Raw genomic sequence first — 26,854 nt, 5'->3', positions numbered from 1 at the left:
ATCTTTGAAGCAAGATTCGGTCAGATCTTTCAAAAACATGCTTCACACGGAGTAGTCCATAGGCAAAAATCGCTCATACACGCTCACTTTATCTTTGCACGAAAACTCTTCGTGTTTCCGAACAAAGAGGGGCAGCTGTGAGCACGTGATTTTTGCTTCACGCGACAATCGCTCCAAAAGAAATAAAAAAAATAATAACAATTGATCCTGTTGTACAATTTTTGGATTTTTACATGGCACTTTGTTAATTGTTTATGATTTTTTGCCCATTTTATTTTTTTAAAAAAAAATACAAAAAAATGTATGTGTCATGCATAATTTGAACCGTAATCCGGTTGTTAAATAGAAAATCATCAATAGGCATCTTTGTCCGTGATTTTGTTCTTACTTGATTTTACCTGTTTTAAAATATTTTAAGGTATGTGAAAACAATTGTATTAAGTGTTTATTTAATTTTAATTTGATTTACTTAGGTTTTGTTTTTTTTAAAATAAAGAAGAAAATAAAATAATAATAATAAAAAAAAAAGAGAAAGAAAGAAATCTTTTCGGACTTGGGCCAATTTTAAACAAATTGGCCCAAACAAACTCAGCCCAAAACCCCTGTGCAACCCAGTCCAGTCCAGCTGACACCAAGGACGTCCAAACGACGTTGTAATGGTTGAGTTTGATCTGAGCCGTTGATCTCTGAATGATCAACGACCAAGATCACCTCCTCACAACCCATGATGAACCCGACCCATTTCCACCCGGACCAACCCAAACCCCCTTTAGATGAAACGACACCGTTTCCCCTAAGCCTTCAGATCCAAGCCATTGATTTCGATTGATCCGACGGCTGAGATCAACCCACCCATTCCATATATAAGCCCCTTACCATACCCTGCCCCCCTATCCGATACCCCAGCCTTCATCCTCACCAAACCCTTCCCCTTCAAACCCTAGCCGCCCCCATCTCCCTTCACCAGAAACCCGGCGGCATGAACGCCGGTGACCCTCACCTTAACACCCTAGGACCACCTTGACACCCCGAACATGGATCCACCAACCGTTCAGCTCGAATCCCATCCCACCTTCTCGAATCTTCATTTGAAGATTCGAGTCAAAACTCGATCTACACCGTTTAACCCCAGCTTCACACCAGACACTCCCCAGACCCCCCTCGTGACCAAACCATGCTTGGTTTGGTCCGAATCTGACCAGGGAAGCACGAATCCCGGATCTAATTTTCAGAACTTTAAAGTTCCTCGTCGATGGTCCGTTGTCTTGTTCGAGCCGAAGAGATTAAGGTCTAATGGACCTTAATCGAAGTGTTTCTCATCTGAGAAACACTTCGATTAAAGTCCGTTCAGCCTTAAGAAAGGTCTATCCGAGTCCGAGTTAAGGTTTTGATTTTTTTTCGGGATTTAAGGTGAGTTTTTCTTTGTTCTGTTAGTCCATGTTTATTTAAAAGGCTGTTATTATTGTTGTGAAATGGGTGTTTCGAATTTTACCAACTGTGTCCTGTCCACCTTGCCTGAACCTTTGTTGTTTGATTGAGTTTCTTCTTCTACTTGTTCTGATAATATATATGTATTTGTTGTGCAATTAGTTGAATTCCAAATTTGAACTGATTAACTGATTCCTCGAGTACAATTCTGCTTAGTCAGTACAATTCGAATCATGTGTCCTATACTGTTAAATGTCTGATTTTGGTTTCGATTGTATGTGTTATAACTAATATAGTCGAGTCGACATGTGTCGTCAATTAGTTTCAGCTGCCTGAACAATAACAAATCGATTTACTTTTGATAAGCATGGCTTGAATCACTTAGGAACTGAGTTTAGTGCTTATAATTGGTAATTTGAATCAGAAATGTAAAAATCGATGTTCTGTTTAGTCACAGTTCTGAAATTGGAGGGCATGTGCACTTATGCACAACATGTGCATTTTGTGCACAGCCTGTGCCCTGCCTAAGTGCTTTTGAATTAAATAGTTTGACAGCATGTGCTGTCAGACTACATCCTGCTGCCCATATTCTGCTTTAAGTTTCAGAAATAATAAACATTACTAAAAAGTTAAGCCTGCAAGGGAATGTCATGGGGGTTAATACTTAAATAGCTGAGTGGAAACTGAAAAGAAGATGGCACATGAGAAGGGTGTTCTTTTGGTCTAACAGGCTGTTAAAGGGTAGACTTTAGGCTTATAAAAGAGGAGGACTTCCCTCAGTTTTAGGGCAGAGATTGGAGAGGAGAGAGCTGAAATACATAGATATTAATACACACAGAGCATATAAGAGATTGGAGAGGAGAGAGCTGAAATACATAGATATTAATACACACAGAGCATATAGGAGACAGAGAGAGGAGAGGAATACATCTGATATTAGGGAACACACATAGGGAACTCAGACTGGACTGGGGTTTGGAATTTTCAGAACAGATAGAGAGAGGTTAAGAGATAGAAAGCATACAGTCAACAATCAGAAACTGCTTCTTCCTATTGCTGTTTGGTTTTCATTTGTTCAATCTGTTCAATCAATTGTGGTTCTTTGAAGTTCCAATTGAGTCTACTAGTCGAGTGTTTTCATTGGTTTACTACTGGTTTGGTCTGCCTGAAGTTCTAATTCTACTCCACTGTGTGCTGCTGTCATTTGGCCACTCTTTCTATCGGCTATAGTTGTATTCTTGCACTCGAGCCTGTTCTGCTGTGTTGTTTTGTTTGCTGCTGTTACTTTGTTCCTGCTGCTGCTGATTTTCTCTATCTTCTTCCTTTTCTTCTGTCATATTCAACATCCAGGTACACATTTCATACTGATGTAATCATGAGAGGCATGAATTGAAAGATCTGAAGAATTTTTAATGATCTGTTGCCTTACTTTACATCTTTGCGAATATTGTTAAAGTTGTATAAATTCTGTTATTTGTAGTCCAATAGAAAACACATTAGTAAGTTTGTACTTAATTGGAAATATTCTAGTCTAAAACTGCGATATGGTTGTTGGCAGTACACGTGATGTAGTCATATAATTTATGGAATGAGCTATCATTTGGTAGAATTGTTAATTCAAACTCTTCTTCCAGTTATGTTTGAATATGTAGGGGCAAATGGCTGTTAAATCTAGCCAAATATAATACAGTCTTGAATCATCCAGTTTCGATTTCTTTAGGCAGTTTATAGGACTAGTTTTGAACATTATCAGTAACATCTTTTAATAAAGAACTCTGTTAATCCTGTTTAAGCAATTTGATTTAGATTCGACTTAAGGATGTTGTCGGATTAAGTATTGCATTTCATCAATCTCACATGTAATTTCTTTGTTCAACCAAAGCATTTTCGTAAGGTATGGCGTCTTTTCACTTTATAAGTAATTAGAAATTGATAGGAATCCGGTTTAGGCCAAAGCATATACTTCAATTAGCATACATCTTTCTTTCTTCTATTTCTGGAAACAAAAATAATAGAAATGTAGTCACTTTAGGATATCCTCTTTAAAAATAATGAGACGAGCCTCGCCAAATAAAAATGCAAATTGCGGGGCCCTCAACAACTAATCATAATATTTAGAATTCAGGCTAGGCCGTTTAGTGAATCTCATGGCCTTCTCAAAAAATAATAACGCGTTAGACTCTTTAGGCGCGGCTTAATTAAATCATATTCTTAAATTCGGGTGTACATTGATGTGACCCAAATCCAAATCTCAACGAAGTCAAAATGTGTTGACGATCACGGGCGCATTGATTGTGACGTGGCTATAAAAATAAGTGATCATGATAAAAGCGGTTTAAACTTAATAAAAGCACGTAAGTCATAACATGTATTTAAATCAGATATTTAGCCATTATAACAATTTAAGCGACCGTGCTAGAACCACGGGATTCGAGGGTGCCTAACACCTTCCCTCGGGTCAACAGAATTCTTTACTTAGAATTTCTGGTTCGCAGACTTCATTTGGAAAAGTCGAAAATTTCCTCGATTTGGGATTCAAGATAAACCGGTGACTTGGGACACCAAAAGCCAAACCTTTTCCAAGTGGCGACTCTGAATTAAATAAATAATCCCATTTCAAATATTGTCACATAAATTGGAAAAACTCCCAACGCGCATTTAACCCTTCGGGGGCGGGCGCGCAAAAAGGAGGTGTGACAATCCGTACATAATAATTAAGAAGGAAACATACACAAGCCGTAACGCTCATACTCACAAAATGTCCAGGTATCAACCACAAGCACACGAAGTGCATAATACAAATCCTGGGGAGACGAATAGCGTCGTACACTACGAAACTCTAATACAACTAAGGTGTGATAAATGACCCGCATCTCGAGAGCCATCCTGCTCTCACAACACCACAAATTACATAGGATCTCAATACGAGTGCAAATAATCATACCGTATCACAACCCACATGGCACAATAGAGATAACATGGAATAGTTGACGATAGAAATAATATCCAAGGCTCGAATACCCTTCCATAAGCAACACTATGCCGAAATGTACACATCCGGCATGATACAGAGCACATATTCACATTTGGATCATCCATGAACCTCAAGCGGATTTGATCATACTGTATTGAGTTAATAACCTTTCAAGTATCCACAACAACCTTTTTCCCATGACACCCAAGAATAGCTGTCAAATCCGGAACAAACTTCTACAGTTCACAACCAAATGAACAGAGCGTCCTTCAGGCATAATTTCTCATATTAGCGATAGTACCACAATCTCCAGACTTGATTTCAATCTTCAATTAATCAAGTTACTACATGTCACACTTATACAATCTTTCTGTGGGATACGCTCCCACAACCTTCTGCACCAGGTAACAAGTCTGCATCACCATACCACTGGCCATACTAATGTTGTAAAGTGAATCGAGGATCTGCAAATCAGTACACCAAGCCTCTTACTCTTGACACCGATCTTAGGTGACGCCAAAGATAATACCATCTTACTCTAAACATCTGAATTCTTCCCTGCTCATCCGAGCTCGTGACATTCTTGTCAACACCAAACTGCAACCTTGATCCTCAACTTCCAATTCTCATGCCGCTCACTGCACCTAACATACCAATACATGAGAGTACAAGAATTCCATCATAACTCCCGATCCACTAATAGAATAAACACTCCATCACATAGAAACCTTTCACCCAACTCATCTCAGGAGAACCATTGCAACACGCGACTGAATACCCATAACCACAGAAAATGCAATCCTCAAGTAGTGGTCTAGACCACCATAACTCTTCCGGGATCCATCTACACATAATAGGCCATAATACTCAAATGCCTCCAAATAAAATCAATTACGGTGGTCGTCAAGCCTCGCACGTACCGCCACAAATCACATGTATAACTTAACACGCTGAAAAAACTGGTCATTGCCACCATTGTGCCAATTCAACCATTGTTAACCGATCCGACTTCTTCTAATTTACGTTGGACTTGCCTTATGAATAATAATAGCTCTATTCAAAACATAACGAACCCAAATATGTACTCATCCCGAGTGACCTTATTTTACGAGACCACGTTGTCTCAAAACCCACGAACCATCTCATACCCTCCTTGTGCGCATATTCGCATCTTCAACTGGTATACCCATTCTGATAATTCCTCTATGAATCCAAAATTATTTTCTCCCACTCCTCCAATTCTACACCACAGACCGAATATAATATAGAATACTCCAAGCCCATTTTTATAATCTGATGCAGAAGCTCGATACTTAACCATACTACGGACTCGAAATCTTTAGGCACTACACTTTAATTTTTGAATCCACTAGGACCGTTGTTGTGAGCCACTTACTCCGACTTGGTCCCGAATATAATCAACTCTGAGGCTCTACTAGCACATGAACACCCTCTCAAAGAATCACCCAGCTGAATTACTTTCCTTGCACATCACATCCACATGAAGCATAAATTTTGAGTCTTCCCAAAGTTGAACATGAATCGATAAGGCCAAATATAGCACACATTCCCCAAATCTTTTGCTCAAATTACCACTGATATTTTCTTTCCTTAGTCGTAATAACCCACAAATATGTCGATAACTAGAAACCTTACAAGTAGACAACCGTACAATCCAATCGTAGACGGTGAGGCTCTCCCACTTAGATTGAATCTACTATTACATAACCCTGGAACCCACCAAGATTCGTTATTCCTCATTGATATGATCTCGCACAATCGACCCACCAAATTTCTCGAGATCTTCCTATTAAGCATTTCGTGAACATTCTAAATCACTAGCCACATTCACGTATTCGACCTCTTATTGGATAGCCAGTAGAATTCTTTGTAGAAGATTCATGTCGACACCTTCCAACAACGTTGCACTGAGTACAATTACTACAAAATAAATAAACCATCATGAGCCCGTGTTCATTCACCAGCTGTACAAGTTTGTTCACTCCCCATCGACATCAACTACAGGTGAGACAATACATTCCAATCCGAAGTCATGTTGCATCCCTCTTCATATCAAGAAACTCCTTTCTATCGTATCCAATCTTCCTAAGTATAGTAGCCAATATTCCATAGACCTAGTCACCGCCCACCATTAATCCCAAATCACTCTAAATTTTCTTCAAGGCATGTAGCTATCCTACTGCAGAACCCATATGCTACCTCTTCCACTCTCTCACTTTGGTTAAACCCTCTCCTTTGACCGACTTCTTGACTTATACTTTTCATACTTGACCTTCTCGCAATTCAACCACTGCAAAATACCTCCCACATGTCCTTCCTCGTCCTTCGCTGCCCAATTGTTGCCTTACATCCAAATTCATCTCTGTAGCTTTTGAACTAATAAATTACCACCAACTCTAAGCCTTCTAGAAGATCATCCTTCTCGAACCATCAACATTAGAAATATCTATTTGATTCCAAAATTGCTACACTCTGCTATATCTGACAACCGTTTCTTAGGCACCATTTCATAGTACCCTACCCCAAAGGAAAATTGATGAAGACCATAATACCGACGAACCTTAATGAGTTCAACAAGGGTAGTGACAGCATATTGCAATTGAGAATTCTACCACGCTAAAAAATACCAAGTCTCGTCACTCCATTAACCCAAACCTGAACATGTATTGTCTGATTGCCTTTCCTCTGCTAGAAATAAAATGCTAAACCTCTGAATCATGCACTGAGTAAAACCTCCTTTCAAGTCATTCACTTCCTCGACATATAGACAAACACCCTACCATTACACAAATATTGTACCATAGCAACACACGAATCATCATAACAATCAGTGCCAAATCTCAAAACCATAGTCAATACTGATACTAAGCTAAAACGACGGAACACCCTTCCGCATGGCGACGACAATTGCCCAATAAACGCAGGGAAAAACATCCTGCACCACATCTGTTGTACTATTATGATTCCTCGATTCCCAATTGATAACTAGCGCTCCACGTCGTATAAGACTGAATAGGAATGAAATAAAGGCATAAGCCTCAAAGAAATCAAATCACACAATGAGGAATCAAGAAAGGAAGTGCTCCTAACAATCCTGTAGCCTCTCGAAGATAAGTTCAAACGTTATCGTATTGATCCGCAAGAATCTACTAGACTTGCCCATGACTCGTGAGGACCAAGTGAACCTAGCCCTCTGATACCAAGCTTTCACGATCCAAAATCCATTAAAGATCATGATGACGCCTAACACCACTATCAGGAAAGCCAACAATAAATGATTATCTTAATTACTCATTTTAGTGTGTTTGAAATTATAATTTCCTTTAATTAATTAATAAGATATAGAATTTAAAGAGTAAATGATAATATTTTCACAACTACAATACTGAACAACCCATAATTACCTCCAAAATTTGATGCCACAAGTGCATGAGCATCAACTAAGAAATATATAAAAATACAACATCTGTCTGGAATACAATTAGACAAGAGAAAGTAAATAAGTCTGATGCAGAGTATGTGTACTGCGGGCTCATAACATTTGATGTAGGTTACCTGTGTCCCAGCAATAACCGCGCCTTTGCGCCCACAAGACCGCTAGACATATATGTACCTGCACAAAATCTACAACAAGTGTAGTATAAGTACGTAAATTAACGCACACCCAGTAAGTATTCAGTCTAACCTCGAAGAAGTAGTGACGATGGGTCGACTCCGACACTTATTATGGCTAACCATAAAATATCGATATTATAATTAAGCATGAATTATGTTGAAACACCTGAAAACTCAAGAACAAGAAAAGAAATAGACAATTCTTTTACTTATTTGTGACTCTAGTGTTACAAATAAGAAATTTAGTGACCAACCGTAAAAAAAAATTTAACAAAAAAAGAAAAAAAAGCAAAGTATCACTATAGGTACGAATATACTCCCTTCGTCTCATATTATGTGTCGTATTTCTATTTTACACATCCCTTAAAAAATATTAATTAGAAAAGGGATTGGACTATTCTACCTTTATTTATGTTATAAGATATAATCTCTGTTCATTGAATATTTATTCTATTTATGTGTTATCTCCATCTTCAAGAACAATTATTACTATGGGTAAAAAAGAAAAAAAATAATCAATTTTATCTTGAACTTCTAAAACAATAAATAATTTGAGATAATTATTTTTAGTAACGATGACTGTTGATATGAGACGGAGTGAGTAAAACTTTTACTTCAAAACATGTCCCACTCTCCTGTCCTCCCTCTTAAGTCACATGCGCCATCAGAAACAGCGGAGTTAAAAAAAAGGGCAAATTAATTATTTCCTCCGGTCCAAAATAAGTGATTTTTTGGCCTTTTTCTTGTGGTCCAAAATAAGTGATTTTTCCAAATTTCAAGAATGAATTAATTATTTTTTTCCTACATTGTCCTTGGAGTAAATAGTGTTGGAACATGTGTTAGGAGTGTTTATATGAGATAATAAAGATTAATATGGTCAATTCCATTGCTAATTAATGGTAAAAAGGTGGATTTTTTTAGTCTGTGTGAAAACATCCAAAAAATCACTTATTTTGGACCGGAGGGAGTAATAATTTGTCTTCCGCATTTCAATGCATATGTTTTCAAGTCCTCCAACTTGGTGATTAATAAAGTTGAAGTGTAACCTGGCTCTTTTTTTTTTAGACAACATCATAATTTAATTTGTAACCTGGGTCTTAGATCTCTTAAACGATCATTTGATTGATTAATCACATCTTACAAGTACTATCATATTACACTTTGTAGGTAGATCTAATTACAACCATGTGATAAGTGTTGAGTTTTAGATTGTTGAGTTTTTGTTTAAGATGAAATAGTCTTAAAATGAGAGTAAATAGGAAATGGGATTTGGATTTAGATTTGGATTCGGATTTGATCAAATGATCGATCGATTGATGAATTATTTGGACCAAATTTATTTGTTAATAGTGTATTACCATGATATAATCCGTGTTTGTAATGGATGTTTTCCAATCCGTGTATTGTGTTGCACCAAGAAAACAATAAGATGCCTAGTGTACCTCCCACCATGGCCAAGTGCTCCTCCCACCAAGCAAGTATTCAAAATGTCAAATGTGTGTGGAATCTAAGTATGTTAAACATCCTTATAAGTCGGTTGAAAGGAATTCAAATCCTTTAGACTTAATTCACACAGATATTTGTGACATGAAGTCAATACCATCTAGCGGTGGAAAGAAGTATTTCATAACTTTTATTGACGATAGTACTCGATATTGCTATGTTTACTTACCTAATAGTAAAGATGAAGCAATAGACGCATTCAAGCAATACAAAAATGAAGTTGAAACGCAACTTAACAAGAAAATCAAAATGATAAGAAGTGATAGGGGTGGTGAATATGAATCTCCTTTTAAACAAATATGTTTAGAATATGGAATTATTCATCAAACAACAGCCCCTTACACGCCCCAATCTAATGGGATTGCGGAAAGAAAGAATCGTTCATTAAAGGAGATGATGAACGCATTGTTGATAAGTTCTGGTTTGCCACAGAACTTGTGGGGGGGAAGCCGTTCTTACGGCCAGTCAAATACTAAATCGAGTACCCCATAGCAAAACACAATCCATTCCATATGAAAAATGGAAAGGAAGGAAGCTCAACTTGAATTATTTTAAAGTGTGGGGGTGTTTGGCAAAAGTGCAAGTTCCTAAACCCAAAAGGGTAAAAATAGGACCGAAAACAGTTGATTGTGTTTTCATAGGATATGAGACTAATAGTAAAGCATATCGATTTCTGGTTCATAAATCAGAAAATCCCGACATTCATAATAATACGGTTATAGAATCAGATAATGCTGATTTCTTTGAAAATATATATCCGTATAAAAAGGAATGCGAGTCGATTGGTGAAGGATCTAAATGACCTCGGGAAGAAACAAAAGAAAGTACATTTAATCAGGGGGATCCAAGACGTAGTAAACGTCAAAGAATGTCTACTTCGTTTGGATCAGATTTTGTGACTTTCTTATTGGAAAATGAGCCTCAAACATTTAAAGAAGCTATGTCTTCTTCGGAATCATTGTTCTGGAAAGAGGCAGTCAATAGTGAAATAGAATCCGTATTGAACAACCATACATGGGAATTGGTTGATCTTCCTCCTGGAAATAAACCTTTGGGTTTTAAATGGATTTTTAAGAGAAAAATGAAAGATGATGACACTATTGATAAATTTAAGGCAGACTTGTTGTCAAAGGATATAGACAATGAGAAGGTCTTGACTACTTTGATATATACTCCCCAATTACAAGGATTACGTCCATACGGATGTTAGTAGCATTAGCTGCAGTGTATGGTCTTGAAATTAATCAAATGGATGTTAAAACGGCCTTCTTAAATGGAGAGTTAGAGGAAGAAATTTACATGGAACAACATGAAGAGTTTGTGGTTCTAGGTAAAGAAAATAAGGTATGTAGACTTGTTAAGTCCCTTTACGGACTAAAACAAGCACCCAAACAATGGCATGCGAAATTTAACCAAATAATGTTGTCAAACGGTTTTAAGATAAATGAATGTGATAAATGTGTTACATTAAAAATGTTCCAAATCATATAGTCATTGTTTGCCTATATGTGGATGATATGCTGATAATGAGTAAAAACATTGCCAACATAAATGCTACTAAGCGTATGCTAACTAGCAAGTTTGATATGAAGGACTTGGGAATTGCGGATATAATTTTGGGGATTAAGATCCAAAAGACTCCTCAAGGTCTGGCATTGTCACAATCTCACTATAGTAAGACAGTACTTGAAAAATTCAAGCACTTGGGCTTTAAAGTTGCAAAGACTCCAATTGACGTAAATCTTGCACTAGCAAAGAATAAAGGCCAAAGCATATTACAATTGGATTATGTTCGTGTGTTGGGATGCTTAATGTACATCATGAATTGTACACGACCAGATATAGCTTGTGCTATAAGTAAACTAAGTCGATACACGATCAATCCAGGTCAATCTCATTGGATGGCAATGAAACGAGTTTTGGGATACTTAGAACATACCCAAAACTTTGATTTGCACTACAGTAAATATCCTGCGGTGATTGAAGGATATTGTGATGCAAATTGGATCACCGGTTCAACTGATTTGAAGCCCACAAGTGGATATGTATTCACTATTGGTGGAGGAGCGGTATCTTGGAAGTCATCCAAACAAACATGTATTGCCCGCTCTACAATGGAAGCTGAGTTCATAGCCTTAGATAAAGTCGGTGAAGAAGCTGAATGGCTCCGGAATTTCTTGGAAGACATTCCATTTTGGCCCAAACCGTTGGCACCAATATGCATACACTGTGATAGCCAAACGACAATTGGAAGGGCTGGGAGCGTTATGTATAACGGTAAATCTCGTCATATACGATGAAGACATAAAACCGTTAGACAACTTCTCTCTAGAGGAATTATCATGATTGACTATGTAAAGTCAAGTGATAATGTATCGGATCCACTTACAAAAGGCCTAACTAGAGAGGTAGTTGAGAAATCATCGAGGGGAATGAGACTATGGCCGAGAACAAGTCATTGTGGCAGTAACTCTACCTAGAAGACTGGAGATCCCAAGATCTAGATTCAAGGAGATCAAACAAAGTCATTAATGACGGTTCAACATTGTCAACAAAATGTTTTAGTCCATTCTCGTGATGAGACGATGTTCAATACCAAGGATAAAACATTAAGGCTTTTTAATGATTTCTAAATTTGATACAGGGTATATCAAATAGTGTATCTACGGGATGACACGTTTAGGAATCACCTATGTAAGTGTGAAGTGTTAGCCGTTTCAAGGAGAATTTTGCAAGGCCAATTCTCTACGCACTTATGAAACCAGCCAGTGTTCATGGCTGAAACAAACACAACAATGAGAACCAAAGACGGTTAAGGGATTGATTGTGTGACTTATGGTTGTCTAGGTATACACTAAAGTTCGACGGTTCAAAGATATCAAATCTACCGATTGACCGAGTATATCCAACATAAGTTCACTACGGAAAGTTCAAAGGGAAACCTACTTATCCAGATGCATTTAATTCTTGCTTGCAAATCACACAAGTTTTTCATGCATACTTTCGTGATATAGCCGCATTCCTTCCTCTCAGAATTTCCATTCGACTTCTGAGTTCTCCTCCCTTGTTCTGCATTGTTTTAAAACTACAAACAAAGCAACTGTAAGTGTGATTTGCTGCCGAACTTTGCGTTCGCTGAAATACTGGGGTTTGAAGTACCGCTACACCAGTGTGTAATTCGTTCTATCCTGGGAGGAAATAATCCATAACCTTGGGTACTAGGAGGGGATTAAATTCCTTAAGGAAACACTGTGAATTCAGTGGGCTCGAATTAATTTTTGTTTCAGTTATATCATTTATATTTACGTATGTTACTGCTGTAGGTAGCTGATAAAGAGGATAATATATATCTAAGAGTGGAAAAGTTAAAACTTGATCTTCCATCATTCCATATTTATACCAGATAAGAAGTACTATACAGGAAATAACAACAACAGTGTCGTGATGGCGCCTACTATCGGAGCTAGGCAAGCCAAATGTATAAAATATTTTTCCCCCTTTCTTCCAAACAATATAATAAACGAGACAAAATTTAAGTGGAAGACTTTAAATCTAAAGCAACTGAGAACCAAAAGTGCGGAAGTTTGAACCAAAATGCTACCCAGAGTCTGGTGTCACTAGCTTACGGACAACAACAGAATACTACAATCAATGTCTAAAAGGAATATACATCATGTTTGTCTGATACAAGATAAACAAACGAAAAAAACATGGAAAGGGACTTCGGCCTACGAATGCCAGCTAGGCTACCTCGAGAGTCCCTGAACTGAAGATAGCTCCCAGAAGTTCTACTGCTGCGGTCCGTAAGCTGCTCCCTAATCTGTGCACAAAAATGCACAGAGTGTAGCATCAGCACAACCGACCCCATGTGCTGGTAAGTGCCTAGCCTAACCCCGGCGAAGTAGTGACGAGGCTAGACAGTACCTACCACAATTAACCTGTACAGATATATACAACAAGTGCAAGAAAACAATAACAAGATAATACAAAGTAAAACTGGGAGGGGACATGCTATCGGGGAGTAACAGATAAAAATGAAATATCGGAAATAAACAGAAGAAACTCCGGTTTCCATGATATATATATATATAGTGGACGGCGTGCCACACGTTCCCATAATGTCATATATAAGTATATATATATATATATATATATATATATATATATATATATACGGCGTGCCACACGATCCCATAATATCATATATAAGTGGACGACGTGCCACACGATCCCATAATATAGTTCATAATATCTGACTTCATATAGTAGACCCCTTCAGGGGAGAATAACAACTCAATACCTTTAACCCGGCAAGGGTACAGCTAACAGCCCAAAATATCCCGACGTGCCACACGATCCCGTAATATCATATATAAGTGGAAGGCATGCCACACGATCCCAATTCATCTTTATCACAGTGCACAATATGTCACCGGCAACAGAGGCCAATAAACACGTGGATGGCATGCCACACGATCCCATAATATCATATATAAGTGGACGGCGTGCCACACGATCCCATAATATCTGACTTCTTATAGTAGACCCCTTCACGGGAAAATAACAACTCAATATTTTTAACCTGGCAAGGGTGCAGCAAACAACCCAAAATATTCCGACAAGGGAGAATATATATCAGTCTACACATCCCGGCAAGGGAGTATTTACAACACATTCTTTTTTTAAAACATTCTTCCTCAACTAACACATTCATGTTCGAGCCAATGCTCCAAAAGTACACCAATCACAATTCCACCTCAACCGTTCACATTATAAGAAACTCATCAAATAAACAATGAGGTTGTGTCACGTTATTCGAATTAAAAACAATTAAGACTCACGGTCATGCTAGACTCTGGTGCATAGATAACCGTCACCATGCATATACACCATACTCCACATTAGCAAGAAGCAATTAACATCCTAATCTTATTCCCTCAAGCCAAAGTTAGAACAAACACTTACCTCGAATGCTCCAAACTCACCTCACGCTTCTAGAATAGATTTACCTCTTGATTCCACCACCAATCCGCTCAAATCTAGTCATAAGTTACTTAATCACATTAATAATTACTAAATGAATCATCCCCAATGCATGAAAATAGATTTTCAAGGTTTTTCCCAAAAAGGTCAAAAATACCCCCAAACCCACGTGGTCGAAACTCGAGGTTCGGACCAAAACCCGGTTACCCATTCCCCCATGAATCCAAATATATGATTTGTTTTGAAATCGGACCCCAAATTGAGGTCCAACTTCTCAATTTGTAGAAAACCTAGGTTCTACCCAAAACACCCAATTTCACCCCTGAAAATCATTGATTTGAAGTTGAAATTATGTTAAAAGATGTTAAGGGATAAAAAAATTAAGTTAGAAATCACTTACCAATCGTTTTGGAGAAGAAAAATTGTTTGGAAAATCGCCTCTTAGGTTTTGGGTTTTTGAAAAGTGAAAAATGACTGAGATTTTCCGAACTTGTATACCTTTCTGAGGACCTGGCGCGGACCGCACAAAAATGTGTTGCGGCCGCGCTGAGTGGGAGAAAAAATTGGGGCTTCTCTGAACCCTTCCAGCGTGGACCACACTGTTTTGGTGCACGGCCGCACTGGTTAACCTGAAACCCTAGCCCTCAGACTCAGCCACACGGACCGCACAGGAAGGCATCGCGGCCGCGCGGAAATGACCGCGGCCGCGCTGGTGTCTGCAACACCTGAACTTGCATTTTCTTAAGTCCAAGACCTCCCGGGCCCCATTCAAAACTCACCCGAGCCCTCGGGGCTCCAAACCAAACATTCATATGATCTCGAAAACACCTTACGGACTTACTCTTGCGATCAAATCGCCAAAATAACATCATATACATAGGATCAAGCCTCAAAATATATGATTTTCTTTCAACTTTTATAAAAACTCAAATTTCCCATTTTAAGTCCGAAACACATCATATGACGTCCGTTTTTAGCCAAACTTTACAGATAGTGCTTAAAACATATTTAAGACTCGTACCGGGCGTCAGAACCAAAATACGAGCCCGATACCACATTTTTCTGATCAATTTTCTTCTTCATTTTCCTTAATTAATTTCAGAAAACAATTTCACACAAAAATTCATTTCTCGGGCTTGGGACCTCAGAATTTAATTCCGGGCACAAGCCCAAGTCCCATATTTTTCTACGGACCCCTCCGGGACCGTCGAATCACAAGTCCGGGTCCGTTTACCCAAAATATTGACCGAAGTCAATATTATGCATATTAATATAGAAATTCATCAAAATTTTCACATAATTCACATATTCTAACATAAAAACTTTCCGGCTATGCGCCCGAACTGCGCATGCCAATTGAGGAAACTAAAAGCGAGGTTTTCAAGGCCTCGAATGCACGAAACTAGGAAGAATTACGGTGATGACCCTTTGTGTCGTCACATTCTCCACCTCTAAAATAACTGTTCGTCCTCGAACAGACAAAAGAAAGAAGTACCTGAGTCGGGAAATAAATGAGGATAGCGACTCCGCATATCGGACTCGGACTCCCAGGTCGATGCCTCAGGAGGCTGACCTCTCCACTGAATACGCACCGAAGGAAAACTCTTCGACCTCAATTGTCGAACCTGCCGGTCTAGAATAGCCACCGACTCCTCTTCGTATGATAGATCTTTGTCCAATTGGACAGTGCTGAAATCTAACACATGCGATGGATCTCCGTGATACTTTCGGAGCATAGATACATGAAACACGGGATGCACAGCTGACAAGCTAGGTGACAAGGCAAGTCTATAAACCACCTCTCCTACACGATCAAGAATCTCAAATGGACCGATGAACCTAGGGCTGAGCTTGCCCTTCTTCCCAAATCTCATCACACCCTTCATAGGCGATACACGGAGAAATACCCGCTCCTCAACCATGAAAGCAACATCTCTGACCTTGCGGTCTGCATAACTCTTTTGTCTGGACTGAGCTGTACGAAGTCTATCCTGAATAATCCTGACCTTGTCCAAGGCCTCCTGAACCAGATCCGTACCCAATAATTGAGCCTCTCCCGGCTCAAACCATCCAACTGGAGGCCAACATCGCCTACCATACAACGCCTCATACGGAGCCATCTGAATGCTGGACTGGTAGCTATTGTTGTAGGCGAACTCTGCTAAAGGCAAAAACTGGTCCCACGAGCCTCCAAAATCAATGACACAGGCTCGGAGCATGTCCTCAAGAATCTGAATAGTCCTCTCGGACTGCCCGTCCGTCTGGGGATGAAATGTTGTACTCAACTCAACCTGGGTGCCCAACTTTCGCTGAACCGCTCTCCAGAAATGTGAGGTAAACTGCGTACCCCGATCCGAAATGATAGATAGCGGCACCCCATGAAGGCGAACAATCTCCCTGATATAAATCTCAGCTAACCTTTCGGACGAATAGGTGGCTGCAACAGGAACAAAGTGCGCTGACTTGGTCAACCTATCAACAATGACCCAAACTGCATCAAACTTTTTCCGAGTCATCGGAAGTCCAGTAACGAAATCCATCGTAATCCTCTCCCACTTCCACTCGGGAAGTGCAATCCTCTGAAATAGACCACCAGGTCTTTGATGCTCGTACTTAACCTGCTGACAATTCAAACACCGAGCCACATGCACAACGATGTCTTTCTTCATCTTACGCCACCAATAGTGCTGCCTCAGATCCTGATACATCTTCGCGGCGTCCGGGTGAATAGAATACCAAGAACTGTGGGCCTCCGCTAAGATCACCTCTCGAATCCCATCAACATTGGGCACACAAACGCCCCCCTGCAATCTCAATAAACCATCATCATCTAAGGTTACTTTCTTGGCACCTCTACGCTGCACCGTGTCTCTCAAGACACACAAATGGGGATCCTCAAACTGCCGCTCACAGATACGCTCTAATAGTGAGGAACGAGCAACCGTGCAAGCTAACACTCTGCTAGGCTCAGAAATATCCAACCTCACAAGATGATTGGCCAAGGCCTGAACATCCAAAGCAAGCGATCTCTGGCTGACTGGAATATAAGCAAGACTACCCATGCTGGCGGACTTCCTGCTCAATGCATCGGCCACCACATTGGCCTTCCCCGGGTGGTATAAGATAGTAACATCATAATCCTTTAGCAACTCTAACCACCTCCTCTGCCTCAAATTCAACTCTTTCTGCTTGAACAGATATTGAAGACTCTTGTGATCAGTGTAAACCTCACACGTCACGCCATATAAGTAATGCCTCCAGATCTTCAAGGCATGAACAATGGCTGCCAACCTGAGATCATGAATCGGATAATTCTTCTTGTGGATCTTCAACTGCCTCAAAGCATAGGCAATGACTTTGCCTTCCTGCATCAACACTGCACCAAGCCCAATACGAGACGCATCACAATAGACCGTATATGGCCCTGAACCTATGGGCAAAACCAATACCGGTGCCGTAGTCAAAGCCGTCTTGAGCTTCTGAAAGCTCACCTCACACTCGTTCGACCACCTGAACTGAGGGCTGCAATGAATGAAAACCCCTCCACGAACCGACGGTAGTAACCTGCTAACCCCAAGAAACTCCGAATCTCCGCAGCTGAAGCTGGTCGAGGCCAGTACTTGACTGCCTCTATCTTCTTCGGGTCTACCTGAATACCTGATGCTGATACGACATGACCCAGGAATGCGACCGAACTTAACCTAAACTCGCACTTTGAGAACTTAGCATACAACTGACTACCCTTCAGGGTCTGAAGAACCACTCTGAGGTATTGCTCATGCTCCTCCTGACTGCGGGAGTATATCAGAATATCGTCAATCAAAACAATCACGAACCAATCCAGATAGGGCCTGAACACTCGGTTCATCAATTCCATAAATGCTGCTGGGGCATTGGTCAACCCAAATGACATGACCAAAAACTCATAATGCCCATACCGAGTACGAAATGCTGTCTTAGGGACATCAGATGCCCTAATCCTCGGCTGATGATAACCAAATCTCAAATCTATTCGAGAACACCCTCTCACCCTGAAGCTGGTCGAATAAATCATCAATCCTCGGCAGTGGATACTTATTCTTAATTGTAACCTTGTTCAATTGCCGGTAATCGATGCACATTCTCATCGAACCATCCTTTTTCTTAACAAACAACACCGGCGCACCCCAAGGCGAAACACTGGGTCTAATGAAACCTTTCTCAAGCAAATCCTGCAGCTGTTCCTTTAACTCTTTCAACTCCGGCGGGGCCATACGATATGGCGGGATAGAAATGGGCTGAGTGCCCGGGGCCAAATCAATACAAAAGTCGATATCCCTGTCGGGCGGCATACCCGGCAAGTCTAAAGGGAAAACCTCAGGAAACTCCCGAACAACGGGCACATAATCAATAGAAGGGGCCTCCGCGCTAGAATCGCGAACATACGCCAAGTAGGCCAAACATCCGTTCACGACCATACGCCGAGCATTCACATACGAGATAACATTGCAGGTACAATGACCAGAAGTCTCTCTCCACTCTAAACGGGGTAAATCCGGTAAGGCTAAGGTCACGGTCTTGGCATGGCAATCCAAGATAGCATGGTACGGGGATAACCAATCCATCCCCAATATATCATCGAAGTCGACCATGTCCAAAAGTAACAAATCAACACGGGTCTCAAGACCCCCAAACACTACGATACAAGAACGATGAACTTGGTCGACCACAATAGAATCACCCACCGGTGTTGACACATAAACAGGAATACTCAACGAGTCACTAGGCATAACCAAATAGGGTGCAAAATAGGACGACACATATGAATACGTAGATCCGGGATCAAATAGCACAGAAGCATGCCTATCACAGACCAGAATAGTATCTGTAATCACAACATCTGATGACTCAGCCTCTGGCCTGGCTGGCAAAGCATAACAACGGGGTTGGGCCCCACCTTCCTGAACCAAATCCCTGGGACGATCTGCTGCTAGCTAACCCCTACCTCTAGCGGTCTGAGCTCCACCTCTAATACCTCTACCTCCACCTCTATGTCCTCTACCCCCGCCTCTAGCTGGCTGGGCAAGCTGTGGGGCAACTGGTGCCTGGATCATCAGGCGAGGACCCTGCTGCTGCGAGCTGCTGGAAGCTCGAGGGCAATATCTGGCAATGTGACTCACATTGCCGCAAGTATAACAAGCCCTCGGCTGCTGAGAATAATGAAGTGGTGGTGCACTAATAGGTACTGATGGTGAACTGAAGAAATGCTGGTCAGAATACTGCGGCTGAGAACCACGACCACCTGGTGTACCATGAAAAGCCTGGAGAGCTGACTGAAAGGGCCTCGAAGGATGGCCTCTACCATAAGAATCCCTACCTCCAGACGAGATACCACTGAATCTACCAGAATGACGGGGCCTCTTATTGGACCCATGACCACGCCCTTGAGAAAGTGCTAGTTCTATCCGGCGGGCACCATCTGCCGCCTTCTGAAATGTAATCTCACTCCCGGCACTCATGGCCATCTGAATACGGATCGGCTGAATCAACCCATCAACAAACCTCCGTACCCTCTCTCTTTCGGTGGGGAGTATCACAATGCCATGCCGAGCAAGATATATGAACCGGGTCTCATACTGGCTAACTAACATAGAACCCTGCTGGAGACGCTCGAACTGCCAGCGAAGGGCATCCCGCTGAGTAACTGGGAGAAACTTCCCCAAAAATAACTCTGAAAACTGATCCCAGGTCAATGATGGCGACCCTGCTGGACTGGCTAAACAGAAATATCTCCACCAAGTCTTGGCAGATCCTGCTAGGCGAAAAGTGGCGAAGTCGACCCCACTGGTCTCTAGAATACCCATAGTTCGAAGAACCTCATGACAGCTGCATATGAAATCCTAAGCATCCTCTGAGGGAGTGCCACTATATGTGGTAGTGAAGAGCTTGGTGAAACGATCAAGCCTCCACAAAGCATCTGCGGACATAGTCGTACCATCGCTGGACTGAGGCACAATACCTGGCTGGGCTACCACAGCTGGCTGAACTACCACGGCTGGCTGAACTGCTGGAACCTGAGCCTGAGGAGCTACCGGCTCTGGAGTACGAGTATCGGGAGTCTGAACTCCTCCCCCAGCCTGAGATGTAGCTGGAGCTACGGGAAGCAAACCCGCTCTAGAAATGCCCTCCATAAAGCCTACCAGTCGGACCAAAGCGTCCTGAAGCACTAGAGTGGCTATGAAACCCTCTGGGACCTGAGCCTACTGGAACAACTGGGGCCGGAACCTCCTCCTTAAAATCGACCTGAGGCTCCGTCGCTGGAAATGCTGCTCGGGGCTGAGCTCTACCCCGGCCTCGGCCTCTGGCACGACCTCGGCCTCGCCCTCTGCCCCTAATAGGGGCTGCTGCTGGGGGATCAGGCTGTTGCGCGGTTGAAGAGGAAGCACGTGTCCTCGCCATCTGCGAAAGAACAGAGTAGAAAGACAATCAGTACTTGAGAAACAGAATCGCACGACAGGAATGAACAAGGTAAAGTTTTCCTAACTCAGTAGCCTCTGCGGGATAAATACAGACGTCTCCGTACCGATCCCTCAGACTCTACTGAGCTTGTCCGTGAGTTGTGAGACCTAAGTAACCTAGTGCTTTGATACCAACTTGTCACGACCCGAATTTCCCACCATCGAGTGTCGTGATGGCGCCTACTATCGGAGCTAGGCAACCCAAATATATAAAACATTTTTCCTACTTTCTTCCAAACAATATAATAAAAAAGACAAAATTTAAGCGGAAGACATTAAATCTAAAGCAACTGAGAACCAAAAGTGCGGAAGTTTGAACCAAAATGCTACCCAGAGTCTGGTGTCACTAGCTCACGGACTACTACGGAATACTACAATCAATGTCTGAAAGGAAAATACATCATGTTTGTCTGATACAAGATAAACAAACGAAAAAACATGGAAAGGGACTTCGGCCTACGAATGCCAGCTAGGCTACCTCGAGAGTCCCTGGACTGAAGATAGCTCCCAGAAGTCCTACTGCTACGGTTCGTAAGCTGCTCCCTAATCTGTGCACAAAAATGCACAGAGTGTAGCATCAGCACAACCGACCCCATGTGCTGGTAAGTGCCTAGCCTAACCCCGGCGAAGTAGTGACGAGGCTAAACAGTACCTACCACAATTAACCTGTACAGATATATACAACAAGTGCAAGAAAACAATAACAGCATAATACAAAGTAAAACTGGGAGGGAACATGCTATCAGGGAGTAACAGATAAAAATGAAATATCGGAAATAAACAGAAGAAACTCCGGTTTCCATGATATATATATATATATATAGTGTACGGCGTGCCACACGATCCCATAATATCATATATAAGTGGATGACGTGCCACACGATCCCATAATATAGTATATAAGTGGACGGCGTGCCACACGATCCCTTTTAATAATATATAGGTGGACGGCGTGCCACAAGATCCCAATTCATCTTTATCACAGTGCACAATATGTCACCGACAACAGAGGCCAATAACCAAGTGGAAGGCGTGCCACACGATCCCGTAATATCATATATAAGTGGAAGGCATGCCACACGATCCCAATTCATCTTTATCACAGTGCACAATATGTCACCGGCAACATAGGCCAATAACCAAGTGGACGGCGTGCCACACGATCCCATAATATCATATATAAGTGGGTGGCGTGCCGCAGGATCCCATAATATCTGACTTCTTATAGTAGACCCCTTCAGGGGAGAATAACAACTCAATACCTTTAACCTGGCAAGGGTGCAACTAACAGCCCAAAATATCCCGACAAGGGAGAATATATATCAGTCTACACATCCCGGCAAAGGAGTATTCACAACACATTCTTTTTTTTTAAAACATTCTTCCTCAAATAACACATTCATGTTCGAGCCAACGCTCCAAAAGTACACCAATCACAATTCCACCTCAACTGTTCACATTATAAGAAACTCATCAAATAAACAAGGAGGTTGTGTCACGTTATTCGAATTAAAAACAATTAAGACTCACGGTCATGCTAGACTCTGGTGCATAGATAACCGTCACCATGACTATACACCGTACTCCACATTAGCAAGAAGCAATTAACATCCTAATCCTATTCCCTCAAGCCAAAGTTAGAACAAACACTTACCTCGAATGCTCCAAACTCAGCTCACGCTTCTAGAATAGCTTTACCTCTTGATTCCACCACAAATCCGCTCAAATCTAGTCATAAGTTACTTAATCACATTAATAATTACTAAATGAATCATTCCCAATGCATGAAAATAGATTTTTCAAGGTTTTTCCCAAAAAGGTCAAAAATACCCCCAAACCCACGTGGTCGAAACTCGAGGTTCGGACCAAAACTCGGTTACCCATTCCCCCATGAATCCAAAAATATGATTTGTTTTGAAATCGGACCCCAAATTGAGGTCCAACTTCTCAATTTGTAGAAAACCTAGGTTCTACCCAAAACACCCAATTTCACCCCTGAAAATCTTTGATTTGAAATTGAAATTATGTTAAAAGATGTTAAGGGATAAAGAAATTAAGTTAGAAATCACTTACCAATCGTTTTGGAGAAAAAAAGTTGTTTGGAAAATCGCTTCTTAGGTTTTGGGTTTTGAAAAGTGAAAAATGACTGAGATTTCCGAACTTGTATACCTTTCTGAGGACCTGGCGCGGACCGCACAAAAATGTGTTGCGGCCGCGCCGAGTGGGAGAAAAAATTGGGGCTTCTCTGAACCCTTCCAGCGTGGACATCACTGTTTTGGTGCGCGGCCACACTGGTTAACCTAAAACCCTAGCCCTCAGACTCAGCCACGCGGACCGCACATAAAGGCATCGCGGCCGCGCGGAAATGACCGCGGCCGCGCTGGTGTCTGCAACGCCTGAACCTGCATTTTCTTAAGTCCAAGACCTCCAGGGCCCCATTCAAAACTCACCCGAGCCCTTGGCGCTCCAAACCAAACATTCATATGATCTCGAAAATACCTTACGGACTTACTCGTGCGATCAAATCACCAAAATAACATCATATACATAGGATCAAACCTCAAAATACATGATTTTCTTTCAACTTTCATAAAAACACAAATTCCCCATTTTAAGTCCGAAACATGTCATATGACGTCCGTTTTTAGCCAAACTTTACAGATAGTGCTTAAAACATATTTAAGACTCGTACCGGGCGTCGGAACCAAAATACGAGCCCGATACCACAGTTTTCTGATCAATTTTCTTCTTCATTTTCCTTAATTAATTTCAGAAAACAATTTCACACAAAAATTCATTTCTCGGGCTTGGGACCTCGGAATTTAATTCCGGGCACACGCCCAAGTCCCATATTTTTCTACGGATCCCTCCGGGATCGTCGAATCACAGGTCCGGGTCCATTTACCCAAAATATTGACCGAAGTCAATATTATGCATATTAATATCGTAATTCATCAAATTTTTCACATAATTCACATATTCTAACATAAAAACTTTTCGGCTACGCGTCCGAATTGCGCACGCCAATCGAGGCAACTAAAGCGAGATTTTCAGGGCCTCGAAAGCACGGAACTAGGAAGAATTACGGTGATGACCCTTTGGGTCGTCACAGAAGTACTATACAAGAAACAACAACAACAATAACAACAATAAGATGATCTAAATCTGTGTGATAGATCAAATGGTTCTGTTTAATGGAGTACGAAAATTGATAAAGAAGAAAGGAAAGGAATCTACCCATGTGTTAATAATGTGGACTTACTTACAATAAGTTTATTTTAATTGACGCAACAAAAATATTTGTGGAAACCAAAGTGGAGAAAGAATTTATAAAAGGCAGTATCGATAACTGTTTTTTTTTTTCCGAACTTTTTGTCTAGGCATGTTTTACCTAAACTGCTTCTCTGATCTGTAAGAGGAGATCTAGGGATGTTTTTAGCCAAAGATTTTTCGGAACTGAAAGAGTCACTGCAGGATCTCCTTCAACTTCTGCAACTCACTGCAGGTATTTCAAGGGACCTTTTCAATTTCTGTGTATGGGAGTTAAATTTCCTGGATAGTTTTCTCGGCTTGCAGAGCTTCGCCTTCGCAGGTGAATGCGGCATTCGAGATTTCACACAGAAAATGTTCGAAATTTGGAAAATGTTGGACGAGTTAATTAATCCAAATATCGGTCCCATTACCCTTTCCCTGCAAACAGAAATTTGGAAGACTAAGCTGGAATTCAGAGGAAAATACTCCTTTCCCAAAATACCAATACCACCTTATTCCAAGGAGGAAGACATTCCTACCCCAAAATTTATACTGGAATTCATGGATGCTGTTGCACAAAATCTCAATGTTCTATTGCAGATCAATGATCCATGCTCTCTACTATATGTTCCGGAACTCAAGGAACAAATAGAAGATCTTTCAAAGGAGATGAAATTACTCCGATTTTTTGTCAGCTTTGTTTCAAACAAATGCATGGAGCCGCAAAGCCGGCATTCTTTTTTCAGCCACATTTTAGTTTTAGTCGGCCAGACAGCAATGGTTGCATGGTTGTGTTTGCCCATCCATGGCAACAAAATTCAAGACTCCTCTCAAAGTGATATGAATGCTTTGCTTTCTCATCTCCAGAAAATGAAGATTAAGCCCATTCAGCCGGGCATTCGCGAAATTTTTATTGGTGTTCTGCAAGCTTTGAAGCCGACAATACAATCAGGATGGCATCCCAATATTCAAGATAAGCATGCAGCTGACAGTGGTGGCTTTGTAGAGACTCCTGCACACAACTTGGTGGAGCTACCGCCAGCTATTAGTAATCCTAGTCGGATAGTTTCTTTCTATGATCAAGTGGCTAACCTTCAGGAGATAATCAGCCTTTTAAGAGACACTCTAATCCATCTGCCAATTCTAGAGCATGGATTTCATCTTCAAGATATGGACACTGTTATTGTTGATGCCGGACTTCTAATTTACTCGTTATATGATATCAAGGGTGAGAAAGAACACGCTAGGTTGGATGACGTGAACCAAGCACTTGGTTTTGACCTTCCGAGCAACATTCAGCCTATCAAGGTGATGATCTACCTCATCATTCGAAAGGAGTTTCAATATGACTTGCCAAGGATTCATGGGCTAGGCTATATTGATTTCTTTTTAACCGTCCTGAAGGGGTTTCAAGGCCGTTATGCAGATTCGCTTGCTTTCTCAAGAATCAACTTCAAATAATTGAAAAGGAATTTGAGAGCTTGCAACCTTTTCTCGGGATCACTACTAGAAATCCGGGAAAAAACGACCACAAAAAGCGACCAAAGTTGGTCGCTACCAAAAAGTGACCAAACATGCTTGGTCGCAATATTGCTGGTCCCTTTATTTTAGGGACCAAAGTTGGTCGGTAATTAGCGACCAACTTTGGTCTCTAAGGTAAAAGGACCAAATATTCCGGGTAAAAACTATAACGACCAACTTTGGTCGCTTTATTATTTTAATAATATAATTTTGGCGATCAAAGTTGGTCTCTAAATGTAAAACATATTTTTTTTATTTATTATTAATCATAAAAAAGCGACCAACTTTGGTCTCTAATCCAAATATTATATTTTAAAATCTGGAAAATAGAGATCAAGATTGGTCCTTTTTTATTAATTTTTTAAATTTTTTTGACCATAGTTGGTCGCTAACTTCAAGAAATAATTTTTTTAATTATAAGCGACCAACTTTGGTCGCTATATTTCCAGAAATTATTATTTTTAAATAGAATAGCGACCAAAGTTGGTCGCTTTTGAGAAATCTGGGTTAAATAGCGACCAAGGTTGGTCGCTATTGCCCAGAAAATTGTTTTTTTAAAGGGAAAAGTGATCAATTAGCGACCAAAGTTGGTCGCTTTTCTTGGTATATTTTTGCCAGAAAATGCCTGTTTTGAAAGCTACACCACCTGCCAGCTTACCAAAAATCCTAAACATGCATTTTATGCCAACAACAACAACAACAATAAACAACAACAACAATAAAAAGCAACAAAGTATAAAGTTCAATAGAACTAACACATTAAGCTAACAAAACTAAGTTAACGCTTATTACAAGCCCATTCGAAAACTGGTTCTATTGTCTAGTTCAAAGTATATAAAGTACTCAAGGAGTGTTCTTTCAGCATCCTCATCCGAAAGTTGGATTGCCTCGCCCGACTCATTAGGTGGCTGACTGCGTATGAATTCCCCCACATCAGCTCTGAAGCGAACCTATAAGAAAAATTATATTGAATTAGTATTTCAAAATTTATATAAAAGTAAATCAAAATACTTAATAAAAAGTAAAAAACCTACATGTATAGTCGAGGCTCAACCCTCGT

General features: G+C 40.7%; 1 pseudogene; it reads left to right on the top strand.

Moving 5' to 3' along the window:
- Positions 1-26,854, top strand: part of LOC107808009 (late blight resistance protein R1-A-like) — an 89,318-nt pseudogene that overhangs the window by 27,569 nt on the left and 34,895 nt on the right.

The sequence above is a fragment of the Nicotiana tabacum genome, chromosome 20, assembly GCF_000715075.1.
Source record: "Nicotiana tabacum cultivar K326 chromosome 20, ASM71507v2, whole genome shotgun sequence".
Taxonomy (NCBI): Eukaryota; Viridiplantae; Streptophyta; class Magnoliopsida; order Solanales; family Solanaceae; genus Nicotiana; species Nicotiana tabacum.
The sequence above is the reverse complement of the archived record's forward strand: the minus strand, read 5'-3'. Positions and strand labels throughout refer to the sequence as shown.